The sequence below is a fragment of the Diabrotica undecimpunctata genome, chromosome 4 (assembly GCF_040954645.1).
Source record: "Diabrotica undecimpunctata isolate CICGRU chromosome 4, icDiaUnde3, whole genome shotgun sequence".
NCBI classification, from domain to species: domain Eukaryota; kingdom Metazoa; phylum Arthropoda; class Insecta; order Coleoptera; family Chrysomelidae; genus Diabrotica; species Diabrotica undecimpunctata.
The window spans coordinates 133,732,785-133,750,836 of record NC_092806.1 but is presented as its reverse complement, the minus strand read 5'-3'; the positions used below and the strand labels follow the sequence as shown (position 1 = coordinate 133,750,836).

Here is an 18,052-nt window from a genome sequence, read left to right as displayed (position 1 = left end):
TGACAGGAAACGTATATCTACTGGCATTTACGCCAAAAAATATCCTATTTGGATTTAGGGTGTCAGGAATTTGGCCTCTAAATGAACACATTGTTGGAGATGATAAATATCTTTCCTCATCAGTAACCGATCGAGAGGATCCCAGTGTTGCAGTTGTCTCCTGTAAGAGACCTCAACGTATCAGCGAAACAATCAATTCCTCAATCGATTCCGCAAGTAAAGACGCTTCAATATTTACATCCCCTGAAGAAATACGACCATACCCAAAATCGCAAAAACGTGCCTTAAAAGTCATCAATCGTAAGAAAACTAAAAGTCGAATTTTGACGGACACTCCGGAGAAGGACGAAATTGAACGAATTTTTAATGAAAGACTACGAAAAGAAGAGCTGCAAAAAAGCAAACAAACTATGTCTTGAGTGTTAAAAAAAAGCTTAAGCTGAAGTAGAAACGTCTGATGAAGATGACATCTATTAGTCTAGTTCAAATAGTTCAGAGATATCTGATGAGATTTTTCAGCCAGGGAAACACAGGTTTGATATCAGCGCACAGGAATATTATGTGTTAGTGAAAATAGCTGGGAAGAAAACACCGCATTTTTATGTAGCGGAGATAATACATCTCAGAAGTGAGGAATTATATGTAAAATATTCAAAAAGGTTCTACTTCACAAACAAATTCTTAAAGGAAAGTAACGAAATATTTTCTATTAATGGAGAACTCATTATTTTGGTTTTACCCCAGCCAATCCACCAAGGCTTGTTAGAAAGACAAAAGAATATGTTAACTTTTGAAATTGATTTTTCGTCCTACAAGGTTAAATAGTTCAGTTAACATGTTTTATAAAATTAGATTGTAAAATAAACCCTTATTTATGTTCATCTTTGCTTTATCTGTCTATGACCCAAGGTACATTACACCCTGGTTTAAGGTACAACGCAAACAACAAATTAAAGTAATGTTGTAGCTTGGGCCACTTTCACTTAGTTTTTTTTTAAATCTAAATGTGGAAATTTTATTTATTAAAAATTGACAATGATGCGTATTATATTGATAAAATACTTCCTATTGTTAACGCCGAGATATAAAAATGTTGATTATTCGCATATTTTTGCATTTCACAATTATTTGAAAACAAATGGCTTCAATGTATTAGACTCTCTATATAACAAATATAATAAACATCATGAGGAGACTAAGATACTTCCCGACAGATGAAAAGAGATGTAATTATGATTGGCAAACCAAAAAAAATGGAACCTTTTTACAAAATTATGCACCAATAAGCCCGCTTTCGGCAATAAGTAAAATTGCTAAAAGACTATTCCGGAAGTGCAGTTTGGGTTTAGAACAGACCACTCATGCGAGGTTTTGCAGTTACCCAAACACACAATGAAAGAGTTAATGTACACAGGAGCCGCCTTTTTTAACGTCAATAAGGCTTTTGACCGAGTTTGACATAAAGAACTGCTGTACAAAATGCATAAATATTGGTTACAGTGAAGCGATAAGCGTCTTAAGCAATCCCTGCATTTTTTTTTCAAATGGGCCAGATTTTTTGGTCACGTGACCTAAATGACCAATGGAAAGGTCACGTGGTCGATAAACCTGGCCCATTATAAAAAGATGCAGGGACTGCCTTGCGTCAGTTTAACCTTAACCACCCTTCCACTCAACCTAAGAGGCTTATAGTAGCTCGTCTCTAGGATAAAGTTGTACTTTCAGTACAGTATTTTTAACAAAGTCTGTTATGGCCTTAGGTGATACTACTACGAAGTTTTAGGGCGAGTTGATAATATTTAAATGTATGGAACCTTAACATAAAGTAACTTATCCACTTAATTACTGATCCAACCCAAAAATTTTGCTTTTTTTTAGGACATTCGTCCAGATGCTAACTACAGATTATTATTTGGCATTTTTCAAATCATTGTATTAATATCTGGACTGAGCGCTTATGGACAAACTATATCTGATGAGGTTTGTATTGTACATAGATTTAAAAATTAAAATCTTGAATATGTTTCCTGTGTGGGTCCATTTCAATTTAGGTAAAGAGAAGTAAGAATAAGACTTACTACTAAGTTTCTCCTACTATAATTATCTATGCCTTCTCAGGTCAACGGTACATGGCATACTAAATGCTGAAATTATAATGGAGTGTAGGACAGCACCCGTATTCTATACCATGTGATGTCTGGTACAAAATATATAGCAATTATGAAAATATTATATGTGTGCAGTTTTTTGGTGTTAAATTATTAAAGTAAATAATTCAATGAAACAAATTTAAAAAATCTGACTTACATGCCGATGCAAGGATTATTATTAATTGTCTGTTGAAATACAGTGTAAAACTTCGTTATGGTTAGCTGGACGACTATCAGGAATGTTATTGAAGGCAAGAGTGATATTAACAACTAGAATAGAAACGTAGTTATTGATGTAAATTGGTTGTTAAAAATTAAATGTTATATTTTATTATTTAAAAGTTATTTATACTAATTGCACAAACATATTTTAAAATGTGTGTTATTTATTTAAATTATTTATCTTGACCAGACATCACTGTTATTGGGTAAAATAAGATAGATGTTTTGATGTTAGTTTGAACTTCTATGGGCTATTAAAAAGTAACATAAGTGAGAAACTCTGGAAGTGGGAACACAATTAACTAAGATTACACTGGTCTAACAGACCAGGATATAGGCAAGCAAAAGTGTTATATAAAAATTGTAACTGGCCCTCTTACTGGTCACTGCCTTCTGAGATATCACCTCAAAAAAAATTGGCAAATCAGATAGGTAGAACTGTTGTTTCTGTGATAACAAAAAAGAAACGGCAGAACATATATTAGGCAACTGCGTAGCACTGTTCTGCAAACAACTAAAATTCCTAGGAGGGGTCAGTCTAGCGCCCTCTGACATGGTATTTATATATATATCATCATCATCATCAGTGGCATTACAGCTCGTTATGAACCAAAGCCTTCTTCAGAACAATCTTACATTCGCCCCTGTCTCTGGCAACTCTTCTCCATGCTTTATCTCCGATGGATTTTAGATCATCCTCTATGTTATCTTGATACCTTTTGTTTAAGTTTTGGTCTTCCTCTGGCTCGTCTTCCCACTGGTCTTCTTTGGTCGAAAATTTTGCTGGTCGTTGCATCTTCATCTCGCCTAATTACATGTCCTATCCATCAAATACATTTTACAACGTCAGGTTTCCCAAAACTTCGGTATAACTCAAAGTTGTAGCGCCTACGCCACAAACCCTGTTCTTGGACTCCTCCATATATTTTCCTTAGAATTTTTCTCTCGAAACGTTTAAGCAATTTCTGGTTGTTCTATGTAAATGACCACGTTTCTGACCCGTATGTTAACACTATTAGTGTTTTATATATGGTTACTTAAATTTTTCTGGGTAGTTTTGGGGCCATCTGTTTCCTCAAGTCATAATAACACTTATTCGCAAGCACTATTCTTCTTTTAATTTTTTTGCTAACATTGTTGGCTTTGGTCAGCAGCGAGCCCAGGTAGACGAAGGTGTCCACACCTTGTAGTTCCAGATCATCAATTAATAGTCTAGATATCTGGTTGCCTGATCTAGTACAATACATATACTTGATTTTCTGTGCGTTTATTTTTAATCCTGTTCTCAGTGCAGACGCCCTTAATGATCGAAATGCTTTGATCAGAAATTCTGTGTACCTAGCAATAATGTCTATATCATCTGCAGATCCGACCACTTGTACAGATTTATTAAAGATGATGCCATTCGTATTAATATGGCACTCTCGAATTATTCTTTCTAGTGCAAGTTTAAATAATGGGCACGACAGTCCATCTCCCTGTCTCAGTCCATTTTTACAATGGAAGGGTCTTAAGTTTTGGATTCCGACTACACTCTCTACGCCTGTGAGTGTAAGTTCCGTTAGTTAAACAAAATAAAACGGCATTTGAAATTCCATCATAGCCTGTAGAAGTTTTTGTCTGTTAACTGAGTCGTATGCGGCTTTGAAATCCACGAATATGTAGTGGATGTCGACTCCAAACTCAAGCGTTTTTTCAAGAATCTGAATGACTGTGAAGATTTGATCCGTTGTTGATTTATTGGGTCGGAAACCGCACTGGTAGCTCCCAACTATTTGTTCAGCATAGGGGATCGATCTTCTGTACAATATGTTGGACAATACTTTATATGCCACGTTAAGTAGGGTGATGCCTCTATAATTATCACACACTATCATATCTTTGTTTTTGTAAAGAGGGTGCATTACACCTAATTTCCAGTTCGCGGGCGTTTCCTTCCGTTGCCAGATTTCGGTTACTAATTTATGCATGTGTTTAAAAAGGGTGTCACCACCATTTTTAAAGAGTTCGGCAGGAAGATTGTCCAACCCGGAGGCTTTGTTATTTTTCAGTTTTGAACTGGCTTTTCTAATTTCTTCTTTGGTGGGGGGCGGATCTTGAGCGTTTTCATCCATTTAAGGCAAAGGAATTTCTATTTGGTCTTCTTCATGACTGTCGCTAAGCAGTTCTTCAAAATGACTTGATCATCTGTTTAGTATCTGTTCTTTGTCACTAATTATGGAACCATCTCTGAGCGTTTTCGTATGGCTCCTTCTTTTTTCTTCTAAACGTCCTTTTTTTATATGCTTTATTTTTCTGTTGGATAATGGATCTACATTCTTCGTCAAACCAATTTTCATTTATTTTAGCTTGGTTAAGTTTTAAAAAACTTTAGCTGCTGTATGGATAGCTTCCTTGCATTTGGTCTAATGTTCTTTTATACTTAAATTTTCGTCAATGCTTGTCAGCTCTTCATTTAAAATTTTTCTGTAGTTATCCCTAGCGTTTTCAAATTTTAGCACATCAGTATTATATTTCGTAGATTTTGTGCTCTGACCTTTCTTAGCTTTTGATATACGAGCCCTGAGTTTTGTTCCTACAAGGTAGTGGTCAGAGTCTATATTAGCACCTCTACATGCTTTTACATCTAGTACGTCCGAGAAATGTCGACTATCAATTAGTACATCGTTAATTTGGTTTTTTGTTTGACCGTCTCGTGATTGCCAAGTGGCTTTGTGGATATTTTTGTGAGGAAAACATCTACTTATTACCACCATTCCCAATGATGCGGCGTGTGAATTCAGGCGTAAATAATTGTGGTTGCTGACAGTATGAAGACTATGCTCGCTGATCGTGGGTCGGTAAATAATCTCTTGGTCGACTTAAGCGTTAAAATCACCAATAATAATTTTTATGTCATTGTTCTGACATTGTCTGTAAGTGCTTTCCAGTTTCTAGTAAAATATTTCCTTCTCCTCGTCTTCTTTATCTTCAGTGGAAGCATGGATATTAATAATGCTGTAATTAAAGAATCTGTCTTCAATTCGGATTCTACATATCCTTGGACTTACTGGATCGAAAGCTATAACTTAAGGTTAGGCTAAATAGCTTTAACGACATCTTATGACCTAATCTTATCTAATCTAGAACATTTTTACCATTTAGTCCGTTAATAAATAAAGATTATTTGTGTAATATATTTTTGGAATCAGAATTTAAAATTTGCTGTTTAAAAAAATTGAGGGTGTGGCCATCGAACCCCATCGGAGATCCACCGCAGTACGAAGCTTCGTAGTATTTACGTATAATATATAATTATCATAACTACCAATGATAGTATTTAAACTTGTATTAAAGCACGTATCTTCTAATTAATTCAGAGCTTACATTTTATTAAATCTATTTTTTTCTATTTGAATTTTAGTCAATGAAATTAAACGATGTATTATATAATTGCCCCTGGATATACTGGAACAATAAAAATAGGAGAATGCTTATAACGATACTACTTTGTACTAAACAATTCGATGTTTCGTTCTATAATTTAGTAAATGTCAATCATCAAATTCTTACACAAGTAAGCATAAGTAGTTATAATATCATGCAAATAGTTACTTGGCCAACTGCATAAACAAAACTTTTCTCATAATTTTCTCATTATTGGGTCTATTGAATAAAAATAAGTATTTGCTTTTACTTCCTCGTATTTAAGTATTTACTTAATATTAATTAAATAAAAGAACAGTAATTGCTTTATGTAAAAGAGTTTACTTAGAGCAATAAGTAATCTCTTTTATTTTCAAGTAGTTACTGAATGTATAAGGTTACACAAAATTTTTTCCAGTAATTACTTCTTTTTAGTTGAATAAAAAGAAGGATATTCTACGATTAGTAAGTAATACCTTAATATTTGTTAAGTAATCTCAAATGAATACTTACGCCAGTAGTTTATGCATACTTACACTAGTAGAGTGGTAGTTCTAAACATTTTTCGATTATTATAATTATGGCTGACTTTATATATGTTCGTAAACATAAACACTACATGAAAAGAAAAAACGTAAGTCCCAGCAAGTCTAAGGTTCTATTGCGTTTTGAAAGCGAAAGTATAGACTTTCTATCAGATTATTTTTTGCCACAGCTAGATGAAACCAGAGGAGGTGCCCTTAGCTCTCGACAAAGGATGGAGATTTTTCTGCGATACGTTAGTGATACTGGATTTCAACCAGGTATTGCTGAAGATTTCGGCGTTCACCTTACGACTGTATGTAAAACCATAAATAATGTTGCTGACAGAATTTTTGAGAAATCACATCAGTGGATCAAGTTTCCGTCTGACCTGGAAGGTATGGAAGAAGCAAGGACAAAGTGAGCAAATCGATTCCAAATACCTACCGTTATTCTCGCACTGGATTGTACCCATGTTCAAATTAAAAAACCTTCAGAATTTGGTGACAAACTTATTAATAGAAAAGGTTTTCCTAGCATAAATATACAAATAACGTGTGATGGAAATGAAGTGATTACAAGTGTGGACACTCAGTGGCCTGGAAGTGTTCACGATTCGAGGATTTAGAAACAAAGTTCGATTTATCAAGTTATACATAGCTTTAGAGGCAATTTTTGCCTCCTTCGAGATAGTGGATATGGAATTTCTCCATGGTTATTATGCCCATTCAAAAACCCCCAAAACAGAAGTGAGGAATTATTTAATATCACTTATTCCAGAGGAAGGGTGATAGTTGAAAGAGTATTTGGGCAGCTAAAGCAGAGATTTCCTATATTAGGGTCTAAAGTAAGAGTATCTTTGGCAAAAGTTCCAAAGATCATTGTTTGTTGTGCTGTTTTGCATAATATTTGCAAATATCTACAAGATGATTTTAAGTTATCCGAAAATGAACGGGAAAACCCACAGGACCTCCATGATGTACATTACAATGAAGCGGAAGTAGATATCATTCGTCAAAGAGGAGCTGCAAAACGCCAATTAATAGTGGAAACAATATTTAACAATAATATTTAAAACAATATTTTACTTGATTTTGTAATTTTCTAACGTTGTTTTTAATTTGTTTACTTAAATATCATTGTCAATTTTTGTGCCATAGATACTACAATATAAAACAAGTATTTTTTGTTTTGATACCTATGTAATACACTGAAACTTTTAATACAAAATTAGGAAAACAAAAAATGTGAAACTAAAAATTGCAGTACATATATGGAAATTACAAATACATTAAAAATGGCAATACATATTTGGAAATTACAAATACATTACAAGTCTATGTATTCTCGTAGTTCTGATACGATGCGATTATTAACCACTTCTGCTCCAAAACTATCTTCAGGAATTCGATATGGCAAAACATTTGTCAATTTTTCTATCAGAAGTTTTTCCCTTTGCGCTTGAAGTCTAGCAACATTTAATTGTTCAAGAAGAACAAGTCGTTGCAACTCTTGTGTTGATAAACTTTCCGTTTCATCGGTCTCTAACTTAAATTTCTTGTTCTTTGGGCGTTTTTTCAGTGTTCCTATAGATGAGGGTATTTGTGAATTGGTACTAGCTGATCCAGTATTTTCTAGATTGTTCGCTTCTCCATTGTTAGTTCCAATGGAACATCCTCCAGGAATTTTCGTGAATACTGGATTTTTTCAAAATTCAATATATCCAGAAATTCTTTTTTCCACTCGCGCAATTGAATTTTTTTGTTACCAGTCATATTTTTATCCGTTTTCTTCTTTACATCTGTTTTCATGTTATTGAGAATTTTTTTTAATTTGTCAATAGTACTTGTACCAGAAGCCTTAATAAATTGATCTCTTATCCCGCTCCATGCCTTCTCTTTACTTTTAACAATTGCCGGAACCATTGATTTGTTCAGAAGAACCGTATGATTTTTCAATATTTTTACAAATATAAGCCTTTGACAGCCACTCTCGACAGGTAATTCTTCCTCACTTGACGACGACATGACTATTTATAGAGCTAAAATTTAACTGACGTGGATGTACCTACTACACAGAAATCTCAACGACGCACGCGACGTTTACAAACTTGTTAAAACTTGTCTTGCTACTATAAAAACATCACAAGACAATTTTAAAAGTAAATACTTACAAGCATAAGTTAATACTTATAAGTATATACTTAAATTTCAGAATATTTTTCCAGTATTACCTTATAAGAAAACACTTACTTTTATTCAAATAAAAATAAGTAATATCTTATCGTTATAAGTATTAGCTTGTGTTTAAAAGTTACTACTTTTAAGGTAACACTTATTTTTATTCAACAGACCCATTATTACACCACTAAAACGGACTATTTAGTTTACTGTCTATTTTTTTCGGCATACTGCAAAAAATAATGAATTGTCTGCATATGTACCTTTATATTTATATATAGATGAATAATTTGCTTAACAAACACTATTTTTTAGGGTATTAAATTGGTCCACACATTAGTAGCTGTTGCTGTTAAATTTAAATAATTTATATTCTCTTAATATTTTATTAATACACAACTGTGTCCAACCTTAGCCATTTTTATTGGATTTAGCAACAAAGAAATGGAACATTTTGTTCGACGGTTTGGAAAGTTTTATAATATAAGTAGATGGAAATCTCAAAATATACAATATTTTAATTTAAAGCTCGTTTGTGGAAAAATGAGGTAGAAGTATTTGTATTTCAGATATTATATAGAGGTACTGAAAAAAATTGTAATTTAAGTTATTCGTAGATTTCTTACTTAAATGCGATAGTTGGTATTTTAGCCCTTTTACAAATTAATAATAATATGGGAAGGTGTGTGATATTTATGTCATTATCTTGGTTAGTATAAACGTCGTTTATAAACAAATAAATTTAAATTCTTTTATTGAAATAACTGTAAACAATAATTTAAGGATTTTGTATGTCGTGCAAGTGGCTAAAATTCCAACCTGCGTTTTTTTATCGCCTAGATTATTCTAATTAGATCTAATTAGTAACTAGCAATATCAACTATACTACACATTAATTTAATATGTACAGTTCCTTGTAATAGATGGATTAAAGGAATTTGCAAAAGTCGTATTGTGTATATTTATAGAAAATCTACCTTAATTTTAATTTTTTTTTTTAACTTGTGATTGATCTTATGAATAAATACCTTATTGCTTATTTTTGTTTCTTTAATACCGAGACACAAATGTCCTGAATATTTTGATAATAGTTAATAGGATTAATACTTTGAAAATACCAAACCTAGGAAAATCTACCCTTTTATTGTAAAGTAAACTATTTTATTTTATAATTAGTTTTAAAATTAATTTTTTCCTGAATTTAAAAACTTAAAAAAGATAACAATAAACATAACAATTTTCGATGTTATTACCATATAGACTGTCAAAGTATTTTGCCAATTTTTCCGTATTTAAAGCATTTATCACTACTTTTGGTTTGATGGGATTCTTCCTCTTTCTGATCGTTTTCCAGAAATTCTAATCTCTATGTATATCGTGTTCCATTCTAACCGAAAAGTTTTCCTAGTATGTTTTTTGTGATCTTAAATTTATTCTTCATGTGACCCGTTTCAATTAAAGTACTTTTTGTAAAATTTCTTCTTTTCCCTTTATATAATATAAAGTTCTTGCTGAAATCTGTAAATCTTTTATACATTTCGTAAAGCTCAAAAAGACAGAATACAATTGCTGCTAGCAGCAATTGTATTTTGATAGCAGCTGCTTGCAGAATACAACCACTTAAGAAGTGAAAATAGCAGAACGCATTCGCTGGCTTTCCATGTATGAGTTTGTATTTACCTCACTGTCTAAAGACGTACTATGTTCGGCTAGCGGAGATACGAATACTATTAGGGCCATAATTCTAGCCGATCGTAAGAGGCGATCAATGAGAAAGAATGATAGGTGGACAGCCGTAGCTTAAGGTGGCGGGTTTGTAAAAATGTATGTCGGAAGCATACTGTCCTAAGTCCAATTTTTACGTATTGGACTTATTTATGTAGGTTTGTTTACATTTTTACAATCTATTTAGTGGTATATAATACTAAGTCCATTTTAAATATAAAAAGAAAATAGTTAAAATAACATCGTCTTAAGTCCGTACCTCCTTAGAGGCATATAATCCTAAGTTGGACTTAGGACAGTATTCCTCTATCTATGTAAACCGACAGTAGTAGTTTAAGTCCGTGTAAAACGAACAGCCCCGAACATTAACGTCGCTCTCATAATCAAACATTAAATTCCGTTCATTGTTTCGTTGCGCTTTGAGTGAAAAACACGTGGTTATTGTTTTTGGTTATATCTTAAAAACTCTGAAAATTTGTAGTTATTGACGAGAATAGTTTTTATAATTTCGTGAATAGTTTTTATAATTTGTAAATATGAGTGGCCGAGGACATCGTTTATTATCTTTAATGGATGGTAAGTAATTCGTTTACTAATATTATAGTTCTTAGAATAAAATAAGGAATTAAAAAAAATTTTCTTCATTTAAAACTGATTTAGAAATATATTTTATGGTTAATATATTTTTTTTTTCAGATACGTCAAAAGAAAACCAACCTAGTACCTCGCCAGTAACTGAGATCGGTTAAGATGTAGATACTATGTCATCCAAAATGAAGACGTATGAAAAACAGTTTTCTCTCTTAGAAAATGACTTTTTGTTGAGCGACTCTGATGATTCTATAGCAGATAAAGATTATAATCCTATTAATAATGTTGATTATGATTCAGAAAATAACGTTGAATAACCAGACGTTCTTGTAGAAAATAAGCAAGTTAATAAAAGAAAAGTTTCCAGAAAATCTGTTACAAAACAAGTTGCAAAGAAACGTTTAAGGCATGTTTCCGAGTGGATTGTAAATAAGCGAAAACGGGAGTATGCTGCCGGTAGATCCTATCTCAGTAAAAGCGGAAAAGAGATGCCTGAAAGAAAGAAAAAAGCTGCTTGTTCGTGTCGTATGAAATGTTATTCCAAAATAACTGAAGAAAAGAGAGATGAGATTTTTAATTATTATTGGGCAAGAAGGAGGCATAGTTATGGCTGACAAGAGAGGTAAGCGTACACCTAGTAATACAACTCAGCAGCATGTAATTGATTACGTTGTATCACATATTTCCTCATTTCCTAAATATGAAAGCCACTACAATCGAGAAAGATCAAAGACAGGATATTTAGGTCCTCAGTTGTCAGTGCAGCAAATGTATACGCTCTATAAAGAATATTGCTTTGAACAACACGTTCATTTAGACGATGTAGCAAAACTATGGTTGTATAGGGATATTTTTAATAAAAAATATAATCTCACTTTTAAACCACCAGAAGTGGACACTTGTGATACGTGTGATTTATTTTTAGCACAGTTAAAGACAGCAGTACACGACACTGATGCAGAACGTAAAAACAATGAAAGAAATTTACATCTAAAAGATGCAGAACGTAGGTATAATCTTAAATCCTCAGACACAAATGAAACTAAAGAAAATTGCAAACATAAGGTACTCACAGCAGATCTTCAAAAATGTTTACCTACACCGTTGTTGACCAATTCGCTTAATTTTTATAAAAGAAAGCTTTGGACTTTAAATTGTACAATTTTTGATTCCTCAAATAATTCAGCCTGGTGTATGATGTGGGATGAATCAAAAGGTAAGAGAGTTGGGAATGAGTTGGCATCAGCTTTGGTAAAATGGGCAGATCTAAACTTACCTGGATCTAATATAGAGCACATAACGCTTTGGTCTGATAATTGCTTTGGCCAAAATAAGAACAGCAGCATCGTAATGGGCTTTTATTTCATTCTAAATAAATATCCACAGCTTAAAACCATTGATCAAAAATTTCTTTTAAAAGGACATAGTCACATGGAATCTGACACCGTTCATGCACAAATAGAAAAACAGGGAAAAAAAACCCCTACAATGACAGTTGTAACTCAGTGAGATTGGCAGCAACTTATCCGTCACTGTTCCTCAAAATTTAAAGTAATAAAGTTAGAATTGGCCGACTTTAAATCTTTTGATCCAATGTATACCGTTGCAAGGAGTTCTTCAAATGCTGCACCTTTCGTTGCTCGAAAAATTAATCGTAATAAACAGCCGTTCTTATTGTCTAAAGTAGTTCACTTGCAGTATAAAAAAGACCAGTTAGGAATACTGTACTACAAAACATCATTTTAAGCAACGAATTTCGAGGAAGTAGATTTAAGAAGAAACACAAGAACCGAACTTACCTTACCGATGGATCTGGACCAAATAAATCAAAGGCTAGTGCCTATTTCAACAGCAAAATATAATGACCTCATGGATTTATTGCCCTTTGTACCATCGGAGTTTCACGAATAGTATCGAAGCTTACCACATGCTCTAAATCGGAACGATTATCCAGAAGGAGATGCTGATCAATAAAATTTATTTAAGCTAATACGTACTTTAAAATTTTTAGGTCATGTTTATTTTACTTTCTGTTTTAACTTTGTTTAATCTTAATAAATTGAAATTATTATTTCTATATTCGTTTTACTTATTGTCAATAAGGACAGGTGACTTATTATAAAAATGTTTTCGGGAAAAAAAAATACAACTTACTGTCATACAGAAGCATATTGTCCTAAGTCCATTTTTTTTTTGTAAAATTAGAATATTGCTAAAATTTGAAATTGGTGGATTATAATACTCTACCTGTACTATTAATTGCTTAGAAAAAACTGGTTATTCATTATTTATTTATATCTGTAATAATTCCAAATATTCACCGAAAACCGTTAATTCGTTCTCCTGTAAAATCGATAAATTGGACTTAGGACAGTTTGCTTCCGATATACAGAAATGTCCTTAATATTTTGATAACAGTTAATAGGATTAATACTTTGATAATACCAAACCTTGGAAAATCTACCCTTTTATTGTAAAGTAAACTATTTTATTTTTATAATTAGTTTTAAAATGAATTTTTTCCTGAATTTAAAAACTTAAAAAAGATAACAATAAACGTAACAATTTTCGATGTTATTACCAAATAGATTGTCAAGGTATTTTGCCAATGTTTCCGTATTTAAAGCATTTATCACTACTTTTTGTTTGATGGGATTCTTCCTCTTTCTGATCGTGTTCCAGAACTTACGATCTCTATGTATATATCGTGTTGCATTCTAACCGAAAAGTTTTCCTAGTATGTTTTTTGTGATCTTAAATTAGATTATTTGTTTTATTTTTTACTCTTTTCTTGTGACTATTATTCTTCATGTGACCCGTTTCAACTAAAGTTCTTTTTGTAAAATTTCTTCTTTTCCCTTTATATAAAAGTTCATGCTGAAATCTGTAAATCTTTTATACATTTCGTAAAGCTCAAAAAGACAGAATACAATTGCTGTTAGCAGCAAAAGTATGTAAGATGAGTCTCTCTTGAGACAACTTTACTCTCATTCCACATAACCAAAATGAGGATGAAAGAGCTGTGATCCTTTCTTCATTAAGGGCGTAGGATTTCGGCACGTACCCACTGTTGGAGATTTAAGACTAATCTAGATATTTTTCCCAGAGAATTATGTAGGAGAATATTTTACATATTTCAATTTACAAGCTGTTTAATCGAAGCTATCAGTAAATAGTTTAAGATAAATATTATGTTTTATGAGATTAAGTCAAAATTATTGGTTGTGATTTTGATAAGAATCGCATTTTTAGTTAATTAATGTTTGACGTTTTGATTTCAATTCCGGAAATCGTTCTCAAAAAACGTTTTTTGTACAAAATGTGTATACACATTCATACATAATTTGTACAATAAACAAGGCTAAATAGTGGAAATCGAATCGTTGAATCTTAGTTAATTAAAAATGTAATTTTCATCTCAATAACGACCAATAATTGTGGCTTAGTCACATAAAATAATATTTGACTTAACCATGCCATAAGAAAGTAGTTTACGGAACCTCGCATGTTCCTTCTTCGTTCAGACCTCGTGTCCTTATCGTCAAATCGAACAAATCTTATTAAATTTTTGAATCGTTTTACCCCATGGTAGCTTTAAATTAGTAGGTCCATAAAACTTACTCCAAAGTATATCTACATTACGGATGTTGGCACTCAGATGCCCTGCAGTTAGTAGTAGTCCAATAAAGGCATATAGCTATTATGTCGCGGGATTGCATACGTCCTGTCAGTTGTGGTTGACTCCTTTAATTAATTCCATTTTTAGTTTAAAAAATAACATACTCTGAAATCTGGGAACTTGTAGCTACACATTCTTCTTCATTATCAACTCAATACTACTTGCTGATCATCCTCTTCACTTGCTTCCGAAAGATGATCTTCAATTTCAGAGTCACTTTCAATGCCACGTACTTTAGGAGATTCTTCATTATGAGAATCCCATAAATTATTAGCAATATCTTCCAGTTTTGCAGCTAATAATAGTTTTCGAGACATTTTATTCCCACTACTACTATTCGCATCTACTTTGACTGTAATTCAATTCAACTTTAGGAGCTTAGTTGTCGACATTACCATTGATATCGATGATGATACGACTGATAGCAGATGCATTATTTATTTCAAAATATGTATAGGTAACTACCTAACAATATTATCGCATTCCAACAGTGATTATTAGTTTTTAAAATTCATTTAGACTAGATATAACACCTATTGTAAGCATCTCCTTGATGTTCATATCAAAGAGATGTTTACATTGTTTGTTACACGTTTAGACTTTATTATTGGATTTCCAGAATCATATTCATCCAGAATCAAGTCGTTAAGATAATCCACAAAAACATTACCTGACTACCAGATTAACTCGAGACAAAAAATTGTTGAGAACGATAAAAGTACGCAAGACTGCATACCTTGGACACATACTAAGAAATAATAAATATAGTCTTCTGCAGGTCATCATGCAGGGTAGAGTCGATGGCAAAAAGGGAATAGGTAGAAAGAGGAAGTCATGGCTGCGAAATATTCGAGACTGGACAAACATGACTGTAGACGAATTATTCTACGTTGCAAAAGACAGAGAAGCTTTTAAAAATGTGGTCGCCAACTTCCGTTAATGGGGACGGCATAGGAAGAAGAAGAAGATTAACTTCTGTAACAAAGATTTAGATTTTCGGTATGAATACAAATCGGGGACGGGCCCGTGTTGCACCAGATGTTTACATTGTTTTTTACACGTTTAGACTTTATGATTGGATTTCCAGAATCATAGAAGTCGTTTAGATAATCCCCAAAAACATTACCTGACTGCCAGATTAACTTCTGTAACAAAGATTTAGACTTTAGTTATGAATACAAATAGGAGACGGGCCCGTGTTGCACCTTTACGTGACAAAATTGTTTCGACGCAATAATTTCAAAAATGATAATGAATATTTTGAATAGCTCATGACGATGTTAAAGGAAACATACTTCTAAACAAATTTAGTGATGCATAAAATTCAATAAAACATTTTTTATCAGTTGGCATATGATAGAAGAATTGGCGTCTAGGGCCCATTGGACCCACCTTGCCCGGATAAGGGTTAAGTCAAGGAAGTTAATTAATCTTCCTTCACTTAAAAAAAGAAAACGTTTCTAGGGCTTATTACAGATGCTCCTGAAGATGCTCGTATAGTGAAAGCACTTGGGCAAGATTAATAAAAAAACTGAGCTCGATATCTGCCTTCTATTTGATTAAAAAAAAAATTAATAGTTGACTGTTTAGGATCATTTCGTCAGCTCTCATTTGAGTTCCTCCTTCCTCATTACTTCCCTTTTTTAAAACTATTATTATTATGATTATTTAATATAATTTATCTCAATCAATAAGAATATTATTAGATAACAAATGAACCTATATAATATTATTGACATTTTTAAAACTATGTTCAATTATATAAATATAAATGATTATCTATAAAAATATATTTCTAAGTATTAATATATTTTTTATTTTTAGGGAGTTAAAATGGTATATACAATATTGGCTGTCATTGTTAATATATATGATAAACTTTTATCTTAATTTATCCTTTTACTAATTAATTTTTTATCCTTAATTAATATATTTAATGTTATAATAAATATAAATTAATAAGAAGTTCAAAGTGAAATTGTTTATTAAAAGCACTTTATTTGAAAAAGGATTGTCTTTAAATATAATCAATATTATATTCATTTTCTCTGTCAATAAAAAATATGTTAGTAAAATGTTGCTCGTTTACAAAATACCGGGTTTTAAACTTGAAAATGAAAGAAACAAAAACGTCTACATTTTTCATAACTCTGTTTAATGTGTCTAAGGGCCCCATAGCTTTTTTACGTAAAAGTGGTGTACCGATAAGACTGCTAAAGAGAATTGAAATACTGTTATCAAAATAATACCTCAATCAACCATGGGAGCTTATCGTCTATGCTTTGCCTAGCTCAGTATCTCAAGTGTGAGTTTGTCTTGTCTTAAACTAGGAATCAAACCTGAGCCCCCAGCTGATAGCAAATAAAACAAATTTTAAGTAATCATATTTATTAAAAACAGGAAACAATCAAACCTGCCAATGCTTAACAATAAATATAGTAAGGATGATACTTAAGGCAACGATGGCATCAATAGGCTGCGTGTGTTTCCTGCCAATTTGACGGTTAGGTCCTCCTGTGAGCTGCAGTTATACCATGTGAGTGGCTTTTAAATAAGTGGTTAGGTCCTGCTTGTGCTTTGTTTTTCTGCTCTTCTCTTTACTCGATAGTTTTCAATATTGCCCCTAGTCCTTCTGTTGATCCTTTTCAGATACGCGTAATTCTTCTCTTTCGTCGTTTCTTTATTTACTCGGTAAAACGAAACGCGTGCGTCGTTCGCTCACAAGGCAGCGACTGTCAGGGTATTCTTGAACCAAGGGCACGAAGTGACGTTTCGTTGCGATAAGGCTCTCCTTTCGGATAAACGACTAGCGTTCGTGTGCTTCGTTTCGAGCGCCAACTTACCTCCAGTCTGATTTGATTCGAGGACACTGTCAGGCGGGGAGTTTGACAGGGGCGGTAAATTTGTCAAAGAATAGAGCAAATCTGGCTTGAACCTAATGTTCAGTATGCATAGGCACTGCGAAAGCATGGCCTATCTATCCTTTTGGCTTAAATAGTTTTCAGCAAAAGGTGTCAGAAAAGTTATCACAGGGATAACTGGCTTGTGGCGGTCAAGCGTTCATAACGACGTCGCTTTTTGATAGACAGAGAACGTGAGCGGGAATTAGACCATCGTGAGACAGGTAAGTTTTACCCTACTGATAACTCGTCGTTATGATAGTAATCCTGCTCAGTACGAGAGGAACCGCAGGTTTCGACATTTGGTTGACGTATTTACTCAAGCGAGCGAGTAATGGTGCGAAGCTACTATCCGTGGAATTATGCCTGAATGCCTCTAAGGCCGTATCCTTTATAGTCAAAGGTGGCAACGATATCTCTTGAAGTTTCAAGAGTCGAAAGGCTCAAAACAATGTGACTTTACTAGGCAATCGTAGTTCGCTACGATTGTTGTACGAGCCCTTATTTCCATTAAGATTATCGGTTTACTATGGGATTGATGCTTGCCAGTAGACCAGATCTTCAGACAAACAAACATGGGTATTACAATCTTTTTTATGTTGAAACTCGGAATTGTCTGTATTTTTGCATTCCTCTGGCATTTGGGTACCTCACCCAATACATCTGCAGTATTTTGCA

The 18,052-nt window shown here is 33.0% G+C and overlaps 1 long non-coding RNA gene across 1 annotated transcript; it reads left to right on the top strand.

The window, feature by feature from the left end:
- Positions 1-1,893: 1,893 nt before the first annotated feature.
- Positions 1,894-9,497, top strand: LOC140438413 (uncharacterized). Its single transcript, XR_011950523.1, has 3 exons — positions 1,894-1,980; positions 5,776-5,928; positions 8,795-9,497. It is a non-coding gene; the product is annotated as an uncharacterized lncRNA (long non-coding RNA).
- The last annotated feature ends 8,555 nt before the right edge of the window (positions 9,498-18,052 follow it).